General features: G+C 59.7%; 1 long non-coding RNA gene across 1 annotated transcript; it reads right to left on the reverse strand.

The window, feature by feature from the left end:
* Nucleotides 1–2,566: 2,566 nt before the first annotated feature.
* LOC138920551 (uncharacterized) lies at nucleotides 2,567–9,112 on the reverse strand. The gene is made up of 4 exons (XR_011431941.1): nucleotides 8,156–9,112; nucleotides 4,876–5,187; nucleotides 3,408–4,528; nucleotides 2,567–2,853 (listed from the first exon to the last, which is right to left on the reverse strand). It is a non-coding gene; the product is annotated as an uncharacterized lncRNA (long non-coding RNA).
* Between the last annotated feature and the right edge of the window lie 117 nt (nucleotides 9,113–9,229).

Here is a 9,229-nt window from a genome sequence, read left to right on the forward strand (position 1 = left end):
TCGTGGAAGCCCCCTGCTTGACCACGTCGGAAGTGAAGAAGTCAAGTCCCAGCTGGTCGCTGACCTTGGTCAAATCCCCCAGCGCAGGCCGAGCACCAGCCCCTGCTCAGCCCTGCAGGCTTCACCCCCAGCCGGGCTCATGCCACCGCAGGGACAGCCGCCAGGCTCACCTCCGCCTGCGCCCACGCCCCCTGCGAGGCAGCTTCCACCAGCAGTGTCTTCCATCCCCCTACTTCTGGAGTCCGGTGGGTGGGCCTCAGCGCTGACTTCGTCCGACAGAATGCGTTGGACGAGCCGTGCACCAGCTCCAAGCCTGGGCCTCAGAACCCCTTGGGCAAGTGCAAGTCGTGTACACGAAAATCACAGAACATGGCAGGAAGAAATGAAGGGAAAACTAAAGGGAGAGACACCAATGCTCATGGACTGGATAACTCAATACTGTTAAGATGGTAATGCTTCCCAAATTCATCCACGGACCTATTGTAATCCCAGCTGGCTTTTCTTTTTTTTTTTTTTGGCAATAATTGATAAGCTGATCCCAAAATTCATACGGAAATACAAAGTACCCAGAATAGCCAAAATAATCTTAAAAAGGAATAAAGTTGGAGGACTCACACTTCCCCAAAACTTACTACAAAGCTACAATCATCAAGGTAATACGGTTCTAGCAAGAGGACAGAATTGAGTCCAAAAATAAACCTTTACATTTGTAGTCCATTGATTTTCAACAAGGGTATCAACGCACAGAATGGGAGGAGATATTCAAATCATGTATTTGATAGAGGACTTTGTATCCAGAACATGCGTGTGTGTCTCACAACTCAATAGAAAGACAAATAACCCAGTTTAAAAATGGCCAAAAGATCTGAGCGGACATTGCACCAAAGGACATACAGAGATGGCCAAGAAGAGCTTGGAGAAGCGCTTGGCGACATTAGCTAACAGAGAGACGCAAATTAAAGCCGCAATAAGGTACACTTTACACACGAGGATGGCCATAATTGAAAAGACAGACAGGGACAAGGGACGACGAGGCTGTGGAGGTGGGAACCCTTGGACCCTGCCAGCGGGAGGGCAAAATAGTGCAGCACTTTGGAAGACTGTCTGTTTTCTAAAACCTTAAACATAAATTCACCATCCGGCCCTGCGATTCCACTCCCAGGTATCTACCCAACAGAAATGGAAACCTGAGCCCGCAGAAACACTTGTAAAGGAATATCCATGGCAGCCTCACTCCTCAGAGCTAAAATACGGGCACAGCCCAAATGCCCATCACCTGGGGAACAGAGAAACAAAAGGTGACGCATCCACACAGTGGAATGCGATTTGGCTGTAAAGACGGACACAGCTCTGACACACGGAACGTCATGACACGATGCTCAGGGAAAGAGCCAAGACGCAAGAGCACGGGTGTGTGGTTGCCGTACTCTGAAGGGTGCAGAGGAGGCAAAGCTGTGGAGTCAGAGAGCAGACCCGTGGGGGCCGGGGGCTGGGGTGGGGTCGGGGAGTGACTGCTGGGGGTGACGGAGATGTTCTCAAACTAGGTTGTGGTGATCACTACATAACTAAAGTTATGAAACATAATTGCACTGTACACTTAAAATGAGTCAATTTTATAGTCTATAAAACATCCCTCGCTAAAGCTGTTAAAAAGGAAAGAACCGGGGCCGGCCGAGTGGCCTAGCGGGTAAGCTCGGCGCACTCCACTTCAGCAGCCCAGCTTCAGATCCCGGCACGGAGCCTCCTGGTGTGCGTGAGCCACCATCAGTCTCCACTGCTGAACCAGCTCTGGGGCTGCAGCCACGAAACACAGACTGGGGGTCTCTTCCTTGGAAGCACCCCTGGGGCTCTACACTGTATTGGCCTGGGTTCAAAGCGGACATAGAAACTGCTCTGTGCATCTCAAACAGAAAGGGAATTTGCACAGAACACAAAGCGGGTTGGAAGTGTCGCCCAGAGATCTGGAGCTGCAGGGAGCCACCAGGGTCCCCACAGGAGCCTGGGCCCGTTGCCTGCCCCACCCCACCCCACAGCAGGAGCCTGCACCACCTGCTGCTGCCATGGCTGCTGGAGTCAGGTGGAAGGGTCACCTCCCTCGTGCCTTCTAATCCCACGCAGGTGCCTCTAGGTGCAGACCCCGGCCGGAAGCCCCTGGCACGGGAGTCTGGGGGCGTGGTTTCAGGCTGTAGCTCAGTGGGACGGGGACAGCGTCAATGGCTGGTGTAGGACTGAGACCCCAGAGACAACGTCCCACGCCATCCTGGTCATCAACTTCCGAGGGGGAGAGAAAGCAGACCCCTGGACGTGGCCACATCAACATTCCGTGCCGAGGGGCAGGCGGCTCCAGGGTCTTACACCACTCCTTCCAAGCAGGCAAGGACCCAGGTATTGGAGCTCCCGTGAGCTCCCATTTAAAGAAACCACTCGGTACTCAAATTTAACAACAACAAGGTCGCAGCAGTCCAGGGGTGCGGAATCAGCTTGCCCAGGGGTCACACTGCGCGCAGCCCCGGGGCACAAGCAAAACGGGACAACATAACACACTTTTATTAAAGATAACTTGATATTTCTATTCATCCAAGAACTATTTATTGGGTGTCTATGACACATCAGTCCCTGTTTTACACCTGAGGACAGAGCGTGGGAAAACAGCCCGAGTCCTTCCTTGTGAACTTGGGTTCTGGGGGAGGAGACATCATAAACGACTCAGCCCTGAGAGGCCTCGTGGTGCTGGGCACTGAGGTGGAGAACACAGCAGAGCAGGAAGGTGAGAGAAAGCTTGAAGAGGGAGGGAGTTGGCAAGTGCAAACGCCCCGAGGCAGGCTGTTCAAGGAGCTACAGGAGGCCGTGTGGCTGCAGCGGGGAGAAGAGGGGCGAGCAGAGTCAGGTGGGCCTGATCGTGATGGACACTTTAAGGAACTGGGCTTTTCTCTAGATAGGATGGAAAGCCATTGGAGGGTCTTAACATTGCTGAGGAAGGAGAAGGGGGAAGAGGAGGAGGGGGAGGAGGGAGGGCAGGACCCTCAAACTAAGGGAGACCTCACAAAAGGACAGACCTTGTTGGAGCTCCTCGCTCCTCTCACTTCCATATTGAAAAGGACTCAATTTTGAAACGCTGCTAGGGAGGACCCTCTATCTTTCCTGTGCTTTGCACCCCTAGGAGCACACTGGCCCTGGGAACTGGGAAATTCTGTTCTGAGAAAATTGGTGCCAGGTGCCGGCTGCACTGAAATAATTAGGTTGAACGGTATGAAATTGCTGCTACGTGTCTGTTTTGACCTAAAAAAGGCAATTCACAGGGTTCAACCTAATAGGAAAAAAGGCCACGTGGCTGTGGAGGTGGCAGGGGCTGAGCCGACCATGGGTGGAATAGGTATCACCAAGGTGAGGACAGAAGTGAGACCTACCAAGTCAGCTGGCGGGTGAAAACAGGGGGCGGCCACCCCATGTCTCCTTGCGGTCACCCTCCGCCGTCTGAAGTCCCCCGTCACACCACTCCAGTGCTCTGGTCTCAGGCTCTCCCTTTAAAATGATGCTCACGCCATACGGTCACGAACTCCCAGGTGGTGCTCCCGGGACTTGCTCCCACTCAGCTGGGGGCCCGCAGCCCTGCTGAGAGAAGATGCCAGTGGTGCTTGTGCTACAGAACAGACAGCCGGACTTGGGGACAGGGGGCCGCTCGCCTGGTCAAGCAGCTGCTCTGCCCAGGACGCCCACACGCTGTGTGTGCAGCGGGTGGCACCTTTAAAATGTGTTCCCCGGTCCCCCGCCCTCCAGGAGGTGGGCTCACTCTCCCCCGTGGAGCGTGGCTGGACTCACCCGTGGAGCTGGTGGAATGATGGAGGGCCATCGTTGAAGCCTGGCAGCATCTGTCCCACCTGCTCACGGTCCACTTGCTGCGGGGCAGCTGGCCGCCCAGCAGTGAGGACGCTCCGGCAGCGTGATGGGGAGGCCAGACCCCCCCGACAGCCACATGAGCCTACTCGGAAGTGGACCGAGGCACCCATCAGGGCTTCCAAGCACTGCAGCCCTGGCCAACGAGTTGACTGCAGCCTCCCGAGAGAGCCCAGGTGGAACCAGTGGCTAAGCTGCTCCCACATTCCTGACCCACAGAACTGCAGTGGTAAAGGTCTGTCATCGTAAGCCACTGCACTTGGGGTGACTTGTTACGCAGCCCCAGATCACAAACGCTGGTATACTCAGAAGTCTAAGATGACGTGTGTTCGTCAGGCTGGGAGACCGCATGCAGCAGTAACAAACATCGCCAAAGCCCCGTGGTTTAACACACACCAAAGCTGACTTCTTGCTTACACTGAAGTCCACTGCGGGTTCCGGTGACTCTCCACAAGCTGGCCTGGGGTTCCAGGCCCCATCTGCTGGTGGGTCCCGCTCCCCAGGAGCCTCCACCACGGCCTCAGCACCCCGAGAGAGTGGAGAACCGTATGCCGGCCCTTCGAGGCTTCCGCCCGGGTGCACCAGTCAGTCATGTGCCTCTCGCCTGCTGGCCGGCCCCTCTCCTCCCACTTGCCTGGGAAGAGAAAGTGCCAGGTCTTGTGAGCATCCGTAACGCCTACCACGCAATCCGTTTTACTTTTTTCCTTTGTGGATTTGGCTCATCTCCCTGCATCTTTGTGAAGCGCCAGCTTCTCTGGGTGCAGCCTGGGCCCTGGAGCCCTCCGCCCTCCGGCTGCTGGGGCCGCGTGCCGTGCCATTCCGAGATGGGTGCGCGCATTTTGGCTGCGGCTTCTCCCCAGCAGCGCCTCACCCTCCTGCCCGAGCTCCTGTCATGCACGTTCCCTCCCTGGAATCTCTGCCCCATGTGCTTTCTAGTTTCCCTGGTGTCTTCAAGGTGCTAATTTGGGTCTCAGCACCCACCTCCTGTTCCTCCAGTGGGCTGCGAATTGCCAGCCGGGACGCCACATTTCAGCTCCAGGAGATCATTTTGTGCCATCCTTTGATCACCTCCCATGTTCCCTTTGATGGTTAGCTCTGTGGCCGTTTGCTTGGTCTCATGGGCTGGGTGCTGGGGGGCCTGACCGGGCCTCTCTCTGGCTGCCAAGCCCCAAGGGCTGCTGTCAGCTCTGTCCACCTCTGTGGGGCCAGGGTCCAAAGGCCTGCGAGAGTGGAAGGCGCAGCAGTCTCCGGGGTCAGGGGTGCAGGCGCAACAGGACCAGCCCCATAGGGAACCTGGAAGATGCAGGAGGGACTAAGGACATGCAGGGTGATGGTCACTGGGCCCCACCTTCCTCTCCTGAGTGCAGTGCAGACGGGGGCGGGGGGTTGGACCAACCCTGGAGAGGGCACCTCTGGGGGCTGCAGAGTGGGGGGACCCCCTTCCCCCATGAGCGGGGTCTCCCACCTGGGCAGAGTGCTTCCCACGCCCCACCAGCACTCAGAGCCGTGTTCTGACCTCATCGGCACCTTCATGAGCCCATTGGAGCCAGTGTGTGTGTGTGGACACCGCCCAGCTGCTGTGCAGGCGTTGTTGCTGGTCGAGCCTCAGAATGTCCGCCATGCCCCAGGGAGGACTCCCTCAGGCCCCGCCCTCCTGCCTGCTGCCCTCCTCCAGGAACGCCATCCCTCAGCTGTCATCTCCTGGGACCTGAGGTCTCACCACCTCCCTGGCAGGCTTCCAGAATCTGCCAAGGCCAGGGAGGCCACAAAGACTGTCACAGGCCAGATCCCATCCTCCTGGTCTCAGTTTCCCCTTTGGAACAGTGGTCTCCAAGCCCCTGGCACCCTGATGCTGTCAGTCTGAGACACTCCCAGGTCCCTGCCGACCCAGCTCCTTGGAAGACCTGGGTCTGGGCATCTGATGAGGAAGGGGCAAGCCAGGCTGGGTCTTGGGATAGCTGGGGTCAGGCCACCACGTGGCCAACGCCACCACCGGCCCGCGGCCCAGCCTGCAGGGGTTAATGGGCTCAGCCGCCCCGGGGACGTGTGCGGAATCTCTTCCCCGCTCCCCAGGGCCTGGTTTCTTCGGAGACTCAGCAGTCAGAGCTGTCGCCAGGCAGAGCCAGCTGTCAGAGTCCCCAGGGCCAGGCACCGAGGAAGCAGCGGGCAGCCCCAGGGCTGCGGGTACAGGAGGCGCTGATCCTGGCCTCCGAGCTGCTCAGCAGCTGCAGCAGGCCGCCTGCCGGGACTGGGTCAGCCCAGTGGGTCTGGACATGCCACTCGGTCCAGGGCAGGTGGGGGCGGGGCACGGCTCCCTGCTCTGACTTCACAAGGATGAGAGGAGGTGGGAGAGGGCGGTCAGCCCCCAGCCCAGAGGAGGTGGCGTCTCCAAGGGGTGTGCACGGACGCTGGCTCTGCCCATGTCCTGGAACCTGCAGCGATGGCCGCTGTGGACAGGTCACTCTTCACCTGGCGGGCAGTGTGGGGGCTCTCTGGATCCCCTGCCCACAGAGAGAGTGCCCGCCCCCCGGGGCTGCCCCGGCCTTGCACCTTTCCCAGCACAGCCCAGCCAGGCACCCACCTGGGGCCTCAGACCTCTGCTCTAGTCCCCAGGCTGACACCTCAGGCCGATCCTTGCAGAGTGGCCTGGGCCGCCATCTGTGTGGTGGACCACAACCCCAGCGCATGTGTGAAGCCCACCCCACCCCAATGGCCACCCTGATCCCACCTCCATTTTCTCTCCACTCAACAGCCTTTGGGTCCTAGATGCAAATGAGCGGGACACAAAGACTGTGCTGGGCCCACTCGGCCTCCCCAGGCCCTGGCTGGAAGCAAGTCCAGAGGTGTGGCTGGGCTGTCACCCCACGGGAGGCCCCAGCGCCCGAGGCCCACGCCGCTGAGCCTTGTTCCCCCCAAACCCACAGCCCACCAGGCCCAGACCCTGCCTTGGTGACACATGCCCCAGAGACAGTGGAGGGGCTCCCCCGGCCCAGCCCTTGGGCCTGAGCCCCGCTCCTCTCCTGTGGGACCCCGGCCTCTCCTGCCCAGCTCCCCTGGCCCCATCAACCAGGAGGGGGAAGACACGGGGAAGCAAGAGAGACTGGCCATCGGAGGAGGCTCACACAGCTGCGCAGAGCACGGCAGGCTCACGGGCAGGCAGCCGAGGAGGGAACCCGGCAGCCAGGAGGGCCCCAACTGCCCCTGGACTCTGCTGTCCTCTCCCCTCTGGGCCACAGCAAGTTGCTGCTCAGCCATGCAGGCAAATGGGAAGTCTCGTATCGGAAGGCTGCCCACAGTTCCTACAGCCACAGCTTTCTCCTGCTTGGCCAGGGGAGTGCCCGGCGCCAACCTCGGGGTGACTGTGGGGTGGCTGCCAGCTGGGGCCCGTGAGCGTGTTTTCTTTTGCCTGAACTTCCTAACGAAGCAGCTGCTCCTCTGGGGGCCAATTACCCCCCACGCCCAGGAGAGAACAAGGTGCTGACTGGGTGGGATGGAGGGGCCGGGCCTCAGCATGGCGGGACTAAGCGGGGCTGGGGGCTGGCAGGGTGAGCAGTGCTCTGGGGGTGTGGAGGTGGCCCTGGGGCCGAGGTGCAGGTGGCAGGCCAGCTGGGAGCCCGGCCACTCCTCATGGCCACACTGAGGGGGCAGTGCTGGAAGCAAGGCAAGCCCCACTGTCCAGGAGTGATGCAATCACGAGACATTTGAGCCAGGAAGGTTCCAGGCTCCAGGTCTGGGCTGCCCGGTGTGGCCATCAGTCTGAGCTGGCCATGGCCAGAAAAGGTGTGTGGACAGCCCTGTTCTCATGCCTGCTTGGCACCAGGTCACCCAGGCCAGGCCTGAGTCGGGGAAGGAAGGCGAGAACCTGAGGTGGGCTCAGGGCACGGGCAGCAGGTCGCACACGTGCATGTACACGTGGATGTGGTGTGCACAGATGCACCTTGGGTGCCACCCGCTCCCACCTGTGACAGCCAGTCTCTCCCCTCGGCAGGCAGTGTCCTGTGACCCCCCGAGACCCCAGGCCAGACCCACCCCCTCGAGGTTACGGGGGCTTCCCCAGAATGTGGGGTACCCACGGGCATCACCCACGGATGGGACGCTTCCTGCAGCCCAGCCCACCTGCTCCCACCTTCTCTCTGCTCACCCCGCGCCTGCCCCAGCTGACGGGCCTCAGGCCCCTCCAGGCCCCTGGCCCAGGGCTCCCTCGGCTGCTGACGCTGTTCCCACCCTGTCCCTCCGGGCAGCACCCCGATCACCTTCTGACCTCTTCTCCACTGATGCTCCCCTCGGCAGCATCTCAGTGGCTGTGGGGTCTTCAGTTCGGGGATGGCACTTCATTTCTAGAAGCTTCACTCGGTTCTTTTTCGAATCTGCTGGGTTGCTATTTTCGAGCTCCCGTTCAACCTGGTGCACTGTTCACTCCAGGCCTGGCGTCCCCTCCGCCCCGGCACCGGGCAGGCTCTCTGCTGGCTCCCCCTCGCGGTGCTGGGTATCCCTGGGTCTTGGGTTCTCTGACCTTGAAAACTCACTCATGAGACACCTGGAGGGCCTACGACAAAGGCCATTGGCATTTCTTTCTCCCAGGCCCGTAGGGGCCAGGTCACATAAACACGGTTTAAAAGGAAACTCAAAGTTCAGGATTTTTTTGGCCAACCGAGGTGGGAACGTGGGCTCCGTGTCCGCATGAGTCGGGTGTAAACACGACTTTTCAGGGGCAGACCTCCCCCCTGACCTGCCGGACACCCCCTCGGGGACAAGGCAGGAGGAGGGTTTCCCTCTGCCCCCATCGCCTGGAGGGGACAGGTCCGTGGGATCCAAGTGATGCTGAGCAGGTTGTCCTGCAGACCGCGCCTCGCCACAGTGAAGGACACAGCGGGCCCTCAGGAGACCACTCCTTACGCGGGGCCCGCAGCTCGCTCGCACGGCACCTAAGGGATCCACAACAGAAGCGTCTCGAGGAGAGGCGTCCGGAGTCACCTCTGCAGCGACAGCAAACGTGCAAACTGGCTCACAACTCACTCCCAGGCTGTCGGCAGCGTTTTCTTTTCCTTCTTATAGACTCTGTCCTGGGCTTTGCTCCTTGACTTAGCGACCACCAGCCCCCTCTCGGGACAGCAGACAACTTGGGCACAAACCGACGAGACGCGGGAGCAGGGCTTCGACCGCCAGGCAGGAGGCCACCGTGCTGAGCCGGTCTGCCTGGCCGGTCAGGTGCAAGAGCAGCCCACGGCCTCGAGGTCATTCTCCCAAGTTTTGACCCGGTAAGTCCTTAAAACCTTGAGAGCTCTTCATTGCTAAGTGACAAACTATTTCATAAAACATTTTTCAGCTGCTTTAA

Source organism: Equus caballus, chromosome 24 (assembly GCF_041296265.1).
Source record: "Equus caballus isolate H_3958 breed thoroughbred chromosome 24, TB-T2T, whole genome shotgun sequence".
NCBI classification, from domain to species: domain Eukaryota; kingdom Metazoa; phylum Chordata; class Mammalia; order Perissodactyla; family Equidae; genus Equus; species Equus caballus.